This window comes from Pan paniscus, chromosome 18 (assembly GCF_029289425.2).
Source record: "Pan paniscus chromosome 18, NHGRI_mPanPan1-v2.0_pri, whole genome shotgun sequence".
NCBI lineage: Eukaryota > Metazoa > Chordata > Mammalia > Primates > Hominidae > Pan > Pan paniscus.
In genome coordinates this window covers 13,375,103-13,385,593 of record NC_073267.2, presented here as the reverse complement: position 1 = coordinate 13,385,593, position 10,491 = coordinate 13,375,103, and the positions used below count along the sequence as shown (strand labels likewise).

Genomic DNA, 10,491 nt, shown 5'->3' with positions numbered 1-10,491 from the left:
TGGGAGGCTGAGTCAGGTGGTTCACTTGAGCTCAGGAGTTCAAGACCAGCCTGGGCAACATGGTGAAACCCTGTCTCTACAAAAAATACAAAAAAAAAAAAAAAAAAATTAGCCATGCGTGGTGGCATGCAGCTGTAGTCCAAGCTACTCAGGAAGCTGAGGTGGGAGGACGGCTTGAGCCCAGAGGGTGGAGGTTGCAGTGAGCTGAGATCACACCACTGCACTCCAGCCTGGGTGACAGAGTGAGACACCATCTCAAAAAGAAAAAAAAAAAAAAGAGGGAGGCAAAAAATGAGAATCACAGGGAGATGAGAGAAATGGAAGAGCGAGAGTAAGAGAGGGATGCAACTCTCACTGTTAGCTCTGAAGACGTAAGAAAAGACTTCAGAGCCAAGGAAAGCAGACAGTCTCTAGAAACAGAAAGGCAAAGACATGAATTCTCTCCTAGAGCCTCCAGATGGGAACACATCCTGGCCAATACTTTGATTTCAGCCCAGTGTCAGACTTCTGGCCTCCAGTATCAGAAAATAATACATTTGTGTGGCTTTAAGCCAGGTAATTTCTAGTCACTTGTTACAGCAGCATTAGGAAGCTGATACACAAATAGTCGCTTCTGCTGCTGCAGAAGCCAGGCTGGGATTTCTGGCAGGTCATGCCTCTTATCACCCTCAAATGGAAGCTCAGCAGCATCTCTGTACTGCTCTTGTCCCAGTTTGACTCAACTTTTTCTTCCTTTGCATGACTTTCAAGAATCCCTCTAATAAAAGTAACCTTTGGTTACAGCTGGTTGGATTTGGACTCCTGTCACTTGCAATTAAGAGTCCTGATTCCAAGTGGGGCGTGATGGCTCACGCCTGTAATCCCAGCACTTTGGAAGGCCTAGGCGGGCAGGTCACTTGAGGGCAGGAGTTTGAGACCAGCCTGGCCAACATGGTGAAACTCCATCTCTACTAAAAATACAAAAATTAGCCAGGCATGGTGGCACATGCCTGTAATCCCAAATACTCAGGAGGTTGAGACATGAAAATCGCCTGAACCCGGGAGGCAGAGATTACAGTGAGCCGAGATCATGCCACTGTTCTCCAGCCTGGGCGACCGAGTGAGACACTGTCTCAAAAAGATTTAAAAAAAAAAATTCCTCATTTCATTTGCTAAATCAAGCAGAGGACCATTTGTCGATAGCTGTTTCATTTGCAAGGACTGAAATAATTGTAGTGTTCATTAATTCTTAGCTAACCAGTTAATAAGTAGAAGTGCCTGTGGGTAGTCAATTGTTTTTATAAAATTTCCTTATACCATTTTTTCACTGAAAAAGAGAGTAAGAGCAGGAGAGTAGGGTAGGTAAGTGCCTGGGCTCTGGAGCCATGCAGATCAGAGTTCAAATCCCATCTTCCCTGCTTACAAGCTATGTGTGTGACCTTCAACCTGTGGCATATTGGAAAGCAACCTTCATTCACAAGGCCACCAGTCTTCCATGTGGTGTTTTGTTGTCCTCGTTCCTTTCTTTCCTTTTTTTTTTTTTTTTTAAAGACAGTCTCATTCTTTTGCCCAGGCCGGAGTGCAGTGGTGCGATCCCAGCTCACTGCAACTTCCGTCTACTGAGTTCAAGCAATTCTCCCGCCTCAGCCTCCTGAGTAGCTGTGATTACAGGTGCGCACCACCACACCCAGCTAATTTTTGTATTTTTAGTATAGTTGGGGTTTTGCTATGTTGGCCAGGCTGGTCTTGAACTCTTGACCTGATCTTCCCATCTCAAGTGCTGGAATTACAAGCGTGAGCCACCGCACCTGTCCTGATCTCTTTGTTTCTGACTACTGCCTCGCTTTCCTCAATTTGTTGCAGGAGTGTTTATCTATTGCCCCCTGATGATAAGAATGGAAATGTGTGAACATTTCTTATCCATACTTTTCTCACTTGTGGTATGGATGATGGCACACAAGTTTTGAAGACCGAATGAGATAAAATACGTAAATAAATTATACAGGTGTTGGCACCTAGCAAGAGTACTTAATAAATGCTAATTAACAAAATAAAAGCAAGGACAAATGAGCCTCTTTGAGCCTTGGGCTCCTTATTTATAAGACAGCATTGACATCTTTCTCATGTATGTTGGTAGGACTTAAAAAGATGAAGTATTGGCTGGGTGCAGTGGTTCATGCCTGTAATCCCAGCATTTTGAGAGGCTGAGGTGGGCGGATCACCTGAGGTCAGGAGTTCGAGACCAACCTTGCCAACATGGCGAAACCCTGTCTCTAATAAAAACACAAAATTAGCCAGGCCTGGTGGCAGGCGCCTGTAATCCCAGCTACTCAGGAGGCTGAGGCAGGAGAATCGCTTGAACTGGGGAGGTGGAGGTTGCAGTGAGCCGAGATCATGCCACTGCACTCCAGCCTGGGTGACAGAGTGAGACTCCGTCTAAAAAATAAAAAATAAAAAAAAGGTGAAGTATTTTAAGTGCTTGCCTGGCACACAAATTTTGGTTTCCTCAGTCTTCGTCTTCTGGGATGTAAATGTGGCAGCATCAGCATGAACTGGTTCTTTTCTTCCCTCTGGTCCAACAGCATCCTCATTCTCTTTCTGAGAGTAAGGCAAGATGTGAGGTCTATACAGGATGTGAGGTGTGAAGCTCTTTGCCAAATATGTAATCACGTTGTCTTGGTTAATCCTGTCTTCAGTTGAAGAATGAGAGGCAATGAGTACTTCCTGATTTTCCAGAAAAGTAACTCCTCGGACCTGTTCTATTCCTACCGTCCCCAAAAAATTGATCACTTGGCAGATGCTTCCGGATGAACTACTCCTCCAACTCTGGGACTTTACATTCTCCGCTTTTCAATCACTGTTTTGCTAAAATTTCATATAAGCGTTGACTAAGATGTTGAGGGCAAGATGATTTAAAAGAAAAAACAGGCTGGTGCAGTGGCTTACCCCTGTAATCCCAGCACTTTGGGAGGCTAAGGCGGGAGGATCACTTGAGGTCAGGAGTTTGAGACCAGCTGGGCCAGCATGGTGAAACCCCATCTCTATTAAAAATACAAAAACTAACTGGGCATAGTAGTGGGCTCCTGTAGTCCCAGCGACTCAGGAGACTGAGGCATGAAAATCACTTGAACCTGGGAGGTGGGGATTGCGGTGACCCAGGATCACACCACTTGCACTCCAGCCTGGGAGAAGGAGTGAGACCCTGTCTCGAAAAAAAAAAAAAAAAAAAAAAAGATTCCCCATTGAGACATTGAGACATATGAAAAACTAACACACAGTTTATCTGGGTTACTATCATCTTTGTTAGCACATAAGCTAGGCAGATATATAAGATGTATCTCAATTCTACAATTACATCATTGGGGGAAAATCTAAACATTTTTCATGGCACATGAATTGAAAGTGATTTCAAAATAGTTTTGTCAGGGAAAACATTACTTCTTGTTTACTTACATATATTTTACTGTGTATTAAAATCTGGTAGAACCCCCTTTTCACTTTGCCAGTTGGACTTATGTCTTTATTGATCATTCAAGTGAGCAAAGGAAATACACTTTAAAAACTCAGGCAAACGGTGTTTGTCTTGTATCCTGTCAGAGGAAACAAATTGAAGTAGGAAAAAAAAAGCCTGGTAGAAAATTATTAACTCTAAATGTGGAATAATATTGAATTAACTGAGAAAATATATATATATAATCAGCTAAAGGAAATATTTTGCTATGAATGATTAATGTTCCATAGCAAAGTTAGAGGAATCATAAATCTAAATCTAATACTTTTAAGAATTAACCTCACTTTATCTCTAATAAGCTTTGTGGTCTGCGGCTTATTATTATGTTTTGTTATTTGTTAGTTATTATTAGTTATTATTTTGTTACTAGTTGACACATAATAATGATATATATTTATGGGGTATAGTGTGATGTTTCAATATATATATTTATTGTGTAAAAATTAATTCAGGGTATTTACCATGTCGATCACCTCATACATTTATCATTTCTTTGTGGTGAGTACATTCAAAATTCTCTCTTCTAGCTATTTCAAAATAAATAATACAATATTGTTGGCCAGGCACAGTGGCTCACGCCTGTAATCCCAGCACTTTGGGAGGCCGAGCTGGGCAGACCACCCAAGGTCAGGAGTTCGAAACCAGCCTGGCCAACTGGCAAAACCCCAGCTCTACATTTTTAGTTTCTATTTTTAACAAAACTTAGCTGGATGTGGTGGTACATAACTGTAATCCCAGCTCAGGGAGGCTGAGGCAGGAGAATCACTGGAACCCAGGAGACAGAGGTTGCAGTGAGCCAAGATCGTGCCACTGCACTCCAGCCTGGGCAACAGAGTGAGACTCCATCTCAAAAAACAACAACAACTACAATAAATATTGTTAATCATAGTCACCCTATTGTGCAGTAGGACGCAAGAACTTATTCCTCCTATCTAACTGCAACTTCGTACCTGTTGACCAATCTCTCCCTATCTCCTCTCCACTAACCTCCGCAGCCTCTGGTAACCACTATTCTACTCTCTATTTCTATGAGATCAACTTCTTTAGATTCCACATAGGAGGGGGATTGTGTGGTATTTGTCTTTCTGTGCCTGGCTTATTTCATTTAACGTAATGTCCTCCAGGTTCATCCAGGTTGCTGCCAATGACAGAATTTCCTCCTTTTTAATGGCTAAATAGTACTCCATTGCATATATATATATGCCTATATATTATTTATCCATTCATCTGTTAATGGATACTTAGATTGATTTCATATCTTGCCTATTGTAAATAATGCTGCAATAAACATGGGAGTGCACATGTCTCTTTGACATATTGATTTCATTTCCCATATTTATTTCAATCCCAGTAGTGGGATTGCCAGATCATATGGTAGCTCCATTTTTAGTTCTTTGAGGAACCGCCATACTGTTGTCCATAAAGGCTGTACTTATTTACATTCCCACCAACTGTGTACGAGGGTTCCCCTTTCTCCACTTCTGTGCCAGCATATGTTATTTTTTGTCTTTTTGATAGTAACCATTCTACCTGGGGTAAGATGATATCTCATTGTAGTTCTGATTTGCATTTCCCTGATGATTAGCATGTTTAGCTATGATTAGCATGATTAGCAATGATGTTGAGCATTTTTTCATATATCTGTTGATCATTTCTGTGTCTTCTTTGAGAAATGTCTATTCAAGGCTTTTGTTTATTTTTAATTGGATTTTTTGGGGTTTTGTGCTATTAAGTTCTTTGAGTTCCTTATACATTCTGGATATTAACCCCTGGTCAGATATATAGTTTGCAAATATTTTCTCCCATTCTGAAAGTTGTCTTTTCACTCTGTTGATTGTTTCCTTTGCTGTGAAGAAGTTTTCTAGCTTTAAATAATCACATTTTTTTCTATTTTTGCTTTTGTTCCCTGTGCTTTTCAGGTCTTATGCAAAAAAAAAAAAAAAAAAATCCTTGCATGGACCAATGTCAAGAAGCATTTCCCTGTGTTTTCTTCTAGTAGTTTTGTCATTTTATTATTTCAGGTCTTAAATGTAAGTCTTTAATTCATTTTGAGTTTATTTTTGTATATGGTGATAGATAGGGATCCAGTTTCATTCTTCTGTATAGGGAGATCCAGTTTTCCCAGCATTATTTACCAAAGAGACTGTCCTTTCCCCAGTATAGGTTCTTGGCAAATTTGTCAAAAATCAGCTGGCTATAAGTGTGCAGATTTATTCTGTGTTCTCTATTCTGTTCCATTGGTCTATGTGTCTATTCATATGCCAGTACCATGTGTTTTAGGTTACTATAGCTTTGTAATATATTTTGAAGGTAGTGTGATGACTCCAGCTCTGTTCTTTTTGCTCAAGACTCCTTTAGCTATACAGGACCTTCTGTGGTTCCATACAGATTTTAGAACTGTTTTTTCTATTTCTGTGAATAATGTCATTGGTGTTTTGAAAGGCATTGCATTGAATATGTAAATTGCTTTGGGTAGTATGAACATTTTAACAATATTAATTCTTCCAAGCCATGCACATGGGATATCTTTCCATTTATTTGTGTCTTCTTCAATTTATTTCATTAATGTTTTATGTTTCACCTCTTTGATTAGATTTATTCCTAGGCATTTTATTTTGTTGCTATTTTAAATGGGATTGGTTTCTTGATTTCTTTTTCAGATCATTCACTATTGATGGGAAGAAACATTAAACCCAAAATTAATAGGAGGAAAGAAATAATAAAGATCAGAACAGAAATAGAGACTTAATGGCCAGATGTGGTGGCTCATGCCTATAAATCCCAGCACTTTGGGAGGCCACGGGCAGGTGGGTTGCTTGAGCACAGGAGTTCGAGACCAGCCCAGGCAATATGATGAAACCCCATCTCTACTAAAAATACAAAAATTAGTCAGGCATGGTGTGCTCAGGCGTGGTGGTGCACGCCTGTAGTCCCAGGTACTCAGGATGCTGAGGCAGGAGGATTTTTTCAACCTGGGAGGCAGAGAATGGAGTGAGCTGATTGTGCCACTGCACACCAGCCTGGGCAACAGAGGAAGACCCTGTCTCAAAACAAACAAACAACAAGAAGAAAAAAATCAACTCAAGAAGTCCCAAATCTTACCATCTAAATCATGTAAATCAGGCTTGGGTGCAACTCTGGGTATCATGAATGCTGAGGCAAAAATTCTCTTCATCTGTGGAAATGTGAAAGTATAAAACAAGTTATCTGCTTCCAAAATGCAATGATGGGACAGATATAGGACAGGCATTCCCATTTCCATAGAGAGAAAATGGAAAGAATAAGGGGGTCACTTGTCCCAAGTGAGTTCAAAACTCAGCAAGACAAAGCCAGGCACGGTGGCTCACTCCTGTAATCCCAGCACTTTGGGAGGCCGAGGTGGGTGGATCACCTGAGGTCAGGAGTTCAAGACAAGACTGATCAACATGGCAAAACCCCGTCTCCACTAAAAATACAAAAATTAGCCAGACACGGTGGTGGCTGACTGTAATCCCAGCTACTTGGGAGGCTGAAGCAGGAGAATCACTTGAACCTGGAAGGCAGTGCGGTTGCAGTGAGCCAAGATCACACACCTGTACTCCAGCCTGGGAGACAGAGCAAGACTCTGTCTAAAAAAATAAAAAACCTCAGCAAGACAAATTTTATTAGGTCTCAAGGCCTGAAAATAATCCTCAACAGGCTGATGCTCTGTCTTCTGAGCCTACAGAAGCCCTGTCAGTCTTAGGGATGTCCTCAGAGTCATTCCTCCTTTTTCTTAAAGGAAACACATGTTTGAAGCTCAGTACCTCTATGAGTTCATAGCCTGCCTGTGACATTTTGGAAGTCCAACAGCTTCTCTTCATTTAATTCTGCTTCTGTCCCTTTCAATTCAGGGTGACAGTGCTTCTGCTGATATAACATTCTCAAAACTTTGTGTGTCTCCTGTGCAACTCACAGAGTCCACACCATCAGGTAAGAGGGTTCTCCACAGCTCTTTCCTGGATAACCTCATCTCTATTCCTGGCTTCTGCTGGGATGGCTGATTGTTTCCATTAGCCAAATATTCAATCTCTTTAGAAACAAGAGACAGTAGTCAGAAACAAAAAGATTAGGGCAGGCGTGGTGGCTCACACCTGTAATTCCAGCATTTTGGGAGGGTGAGGTGGGTGGATCAATTGAGGTCATGAGCTCAAGACCAGCCTGGGCAACGTGGTGAAACCCCATCTCTACTAAGAAATACGAAAATTGACTGGGTGTGTTGGCATGTGCCTGTAGTCCCAACTATTCTGGAGGCTGAGGCACGAGAATCGCTTGAACCTGGGAGGCAGAGGTTGCGGTCAGCCAAGATCCCACCACTGCACTCCAGCCTGGGTGACAGAGAGAGACCCTGTCTCCAAAAAAAAAAAAAAATTCAACCTCTTTAGCAAATGGTTTTCCAGCCACTCTATGGGAATATGGGAATTCTCTCCAGAGTATGTTTTAGCATATTTTGAAATACAGATAGACTGGGATTATTTCAAATCACCAAGTTCTGGCTCCTTGCTTAATAGTTCTTTCCTTGATTTAACGCTTTCCTCTTGCATTTTACTATAAATGCAAGGAGAAATCAGGCCACACCTTCAACACTTTGCTTGGAAATCTCCTCTGCTAAATATGCAAGTTCACTGCTTACAAATTCTACTTTCCACAAAATAACAGAAAACAATTCAGCCAAGTTTCCTGGCACTTTATAACAAGAATCACGTTTCCTCCAGTGTGCAATAATTTTTTTGGTTTCCTCATTTCCTTTTTTTATTTTTACTTTTTTTTTTGTTTTTTTTTGTCTCTTCATTTCCTTCTGAGACCTCAACAGAAACACCTTTCATTATCATATTTCTACAACAGACTGTGACAATATATGTATTCTCTAAAACAATAGCAGTTTTAATTACCAGCCTCTTCCCTTCCTTTTGAGTTCTCATCAGTATATCTCCCTTAATGTCCATATTTCTACCAATAATCCCTTCAAGGCAATCTAGCCTTCTTCTGTCAATGCCTCAGAATTCTTTCAGCCTCTACCCACTAGCCAATTTCAAAACCACTTCCACATTTTTAGGTTTTTCTTTTTTCTTTTTTTTTTTTTTTTTTTTTTTTTTTTGAGACAGAGTCAACCTCTCTCAACCAGACTGGAGTGCAGTGGTGCAATCTCAATTCACTAAAGCCTCTGCCTACCAGGTTCAAGCAATTCTCATGCCTCAGCCTTCCAAGTAGCCACAACTACAGGCACATGCCACCATGCCCGGCTAATTTTTGTATTTTTAGTAGGAACAAGGTTTCACCATGTTGGCCAGGCTGGTCTTGAACTCCTGATCTCAAGTGATCTGCCTGCCTTGGCTGCCGAAAGTGCTGGGATTACAGGCATGAAACACTGTACCCAGCCAATTTGTAGATATTTTTTATAGCAGCATTCCACTTCCCAGTACCAAAATCTGTATTAGATTCCTAGAATTCCCATAAGGAAATATCACAGACTGGCTGTCTTAAAATAATAGAAATGTGTTCTCTTATAATTCTGGAGGCTAGAAGTCTAAAATCAAGGTGTTAGTAGGGTTATGCTCCCTCTGAAGTTTCTAGAAAATAATTCTTTCTTGCCTCTTCTAGCTTCTAGTTGCAACTGGCAATTCTTGGCGTTACTTGGTTGGTGGCAGTATAACTCCAATCTCTGCCTCCAATTTTTTTATTTTTTTAGTGTTGTCCTCTGTCACCCAGCCTGGAGTACCATGGTGTGATTTCAGCTCACTGGAGTGCAATGGTGTGACCTCAGCTCACTGGAGCTGCATCCTCTGCCTCCCAGGTTCAAGTGATTCTTGTGCCTCAGCCTCCTGAGTAGCTGGGATTACAGGCATGCACCACCATGCTCAGCTAATGTTTGTGTTTTTAGTAGAGACAGAGTTTTGCCATGATGACCAGGCTGGTCTCAAACTCCTGACCTCATGTGATCTGCCCACCTTGGCCTCCCAAAGTGCTGGGATTACAGGCGTGAGCCACCATGCCTGGCCTCTGCCTCCATCTTTACATGTCTCCTTTCCTGAGTATGATCTCCAAATCACCCTCTTCTTTCTTTTATAAAGACACCAGTCAGTGGAGTAGGGTCCCTGCAAGCATGTATGACTTCGTCTTAATTTGATTGATTACATCTGCAAAGACCTTGTTCACAAATTTGGTCACAATCACAGATACTAGGGGTTAGAACTTGAACATATCATTTTAAGGGACACAATTCAACCCATTATGATGACAACGATAATGATTGATTGGTTGGTGATAATGATGAAGTTAATGGAAAAAGAGGGAGAATAAGAGAAAGAAGATGATAAAGATAAATAAATAATTATTGAGCACTTATTAAGTGCTATGCAGTATGCAAAGTGCCTACCTGAATTATTTCATAAAATCTACATAAAACCCCTATGAGAAACGTACCATAATCACCTTATCTTCACTTTTCTATCGAAAAGACTTAGACTATGAGAGGGTTAAGACCATTACTCAAGGTCTCTCTACTGGCAAAGTAAATCTGAGATTCCCTCCATTTCTGTTGGAATCCTGAGCCTAGGCTCCTAACCACAATGCTCTCCTGCCTCTAATGATACTATGTCCTATTCTTTAGGGGCCCAAAGCCAGATAAATGAATATACTTAGGTTTTTACCTGCAGAAAAAGTACGCCAATTTTTGCCCAACGTGAGCAGTACATATGTTGATTTTATGTGGTACATAGATGCAGGTCACACAGGGAAGATAATACTCCCCTCCGTGATTCATTGATTGATTAATTTAGAAGGAGTCTTGCTCTCTTGCCCAGGCTGGAGTGCAGTGGCACAATCTTGGCTCACTGCAACCTCTGCCTCCCAGGTTCAAGCAATTATCCTGCCTCAGCCTCCTGAGGAGCTGGGATTACAGACGCCCACCACCACACCCAGCTAGTTTTTGTATTTTTACTGGAGATGGTGTTTCACCATGTTGTCCAGGTTGGTCTTGAACT

The 10,491-nt window shown here is 41.2% G+C and overlaps 1 non-coding gene across 1 annotated transcript; it reads left to right on the top strand.

Moving 5' to 3' along the window:
* The first annotated feature begins 3,463 nt into the window (after positions 1–3,463).
* LOC112437463 (small nucleolar RNA SNORA27) lies at positions 3,464–3,587 on the top strand. Its single transcript, XR_003026069.1, has one exon. It is a non-coding gene; the product is annotated as a small nucleolar RNA SNORA27 (small nucleolar RNA).
* Positions 3,588–10,491: the final 6,904 nt, after the last annotated feature.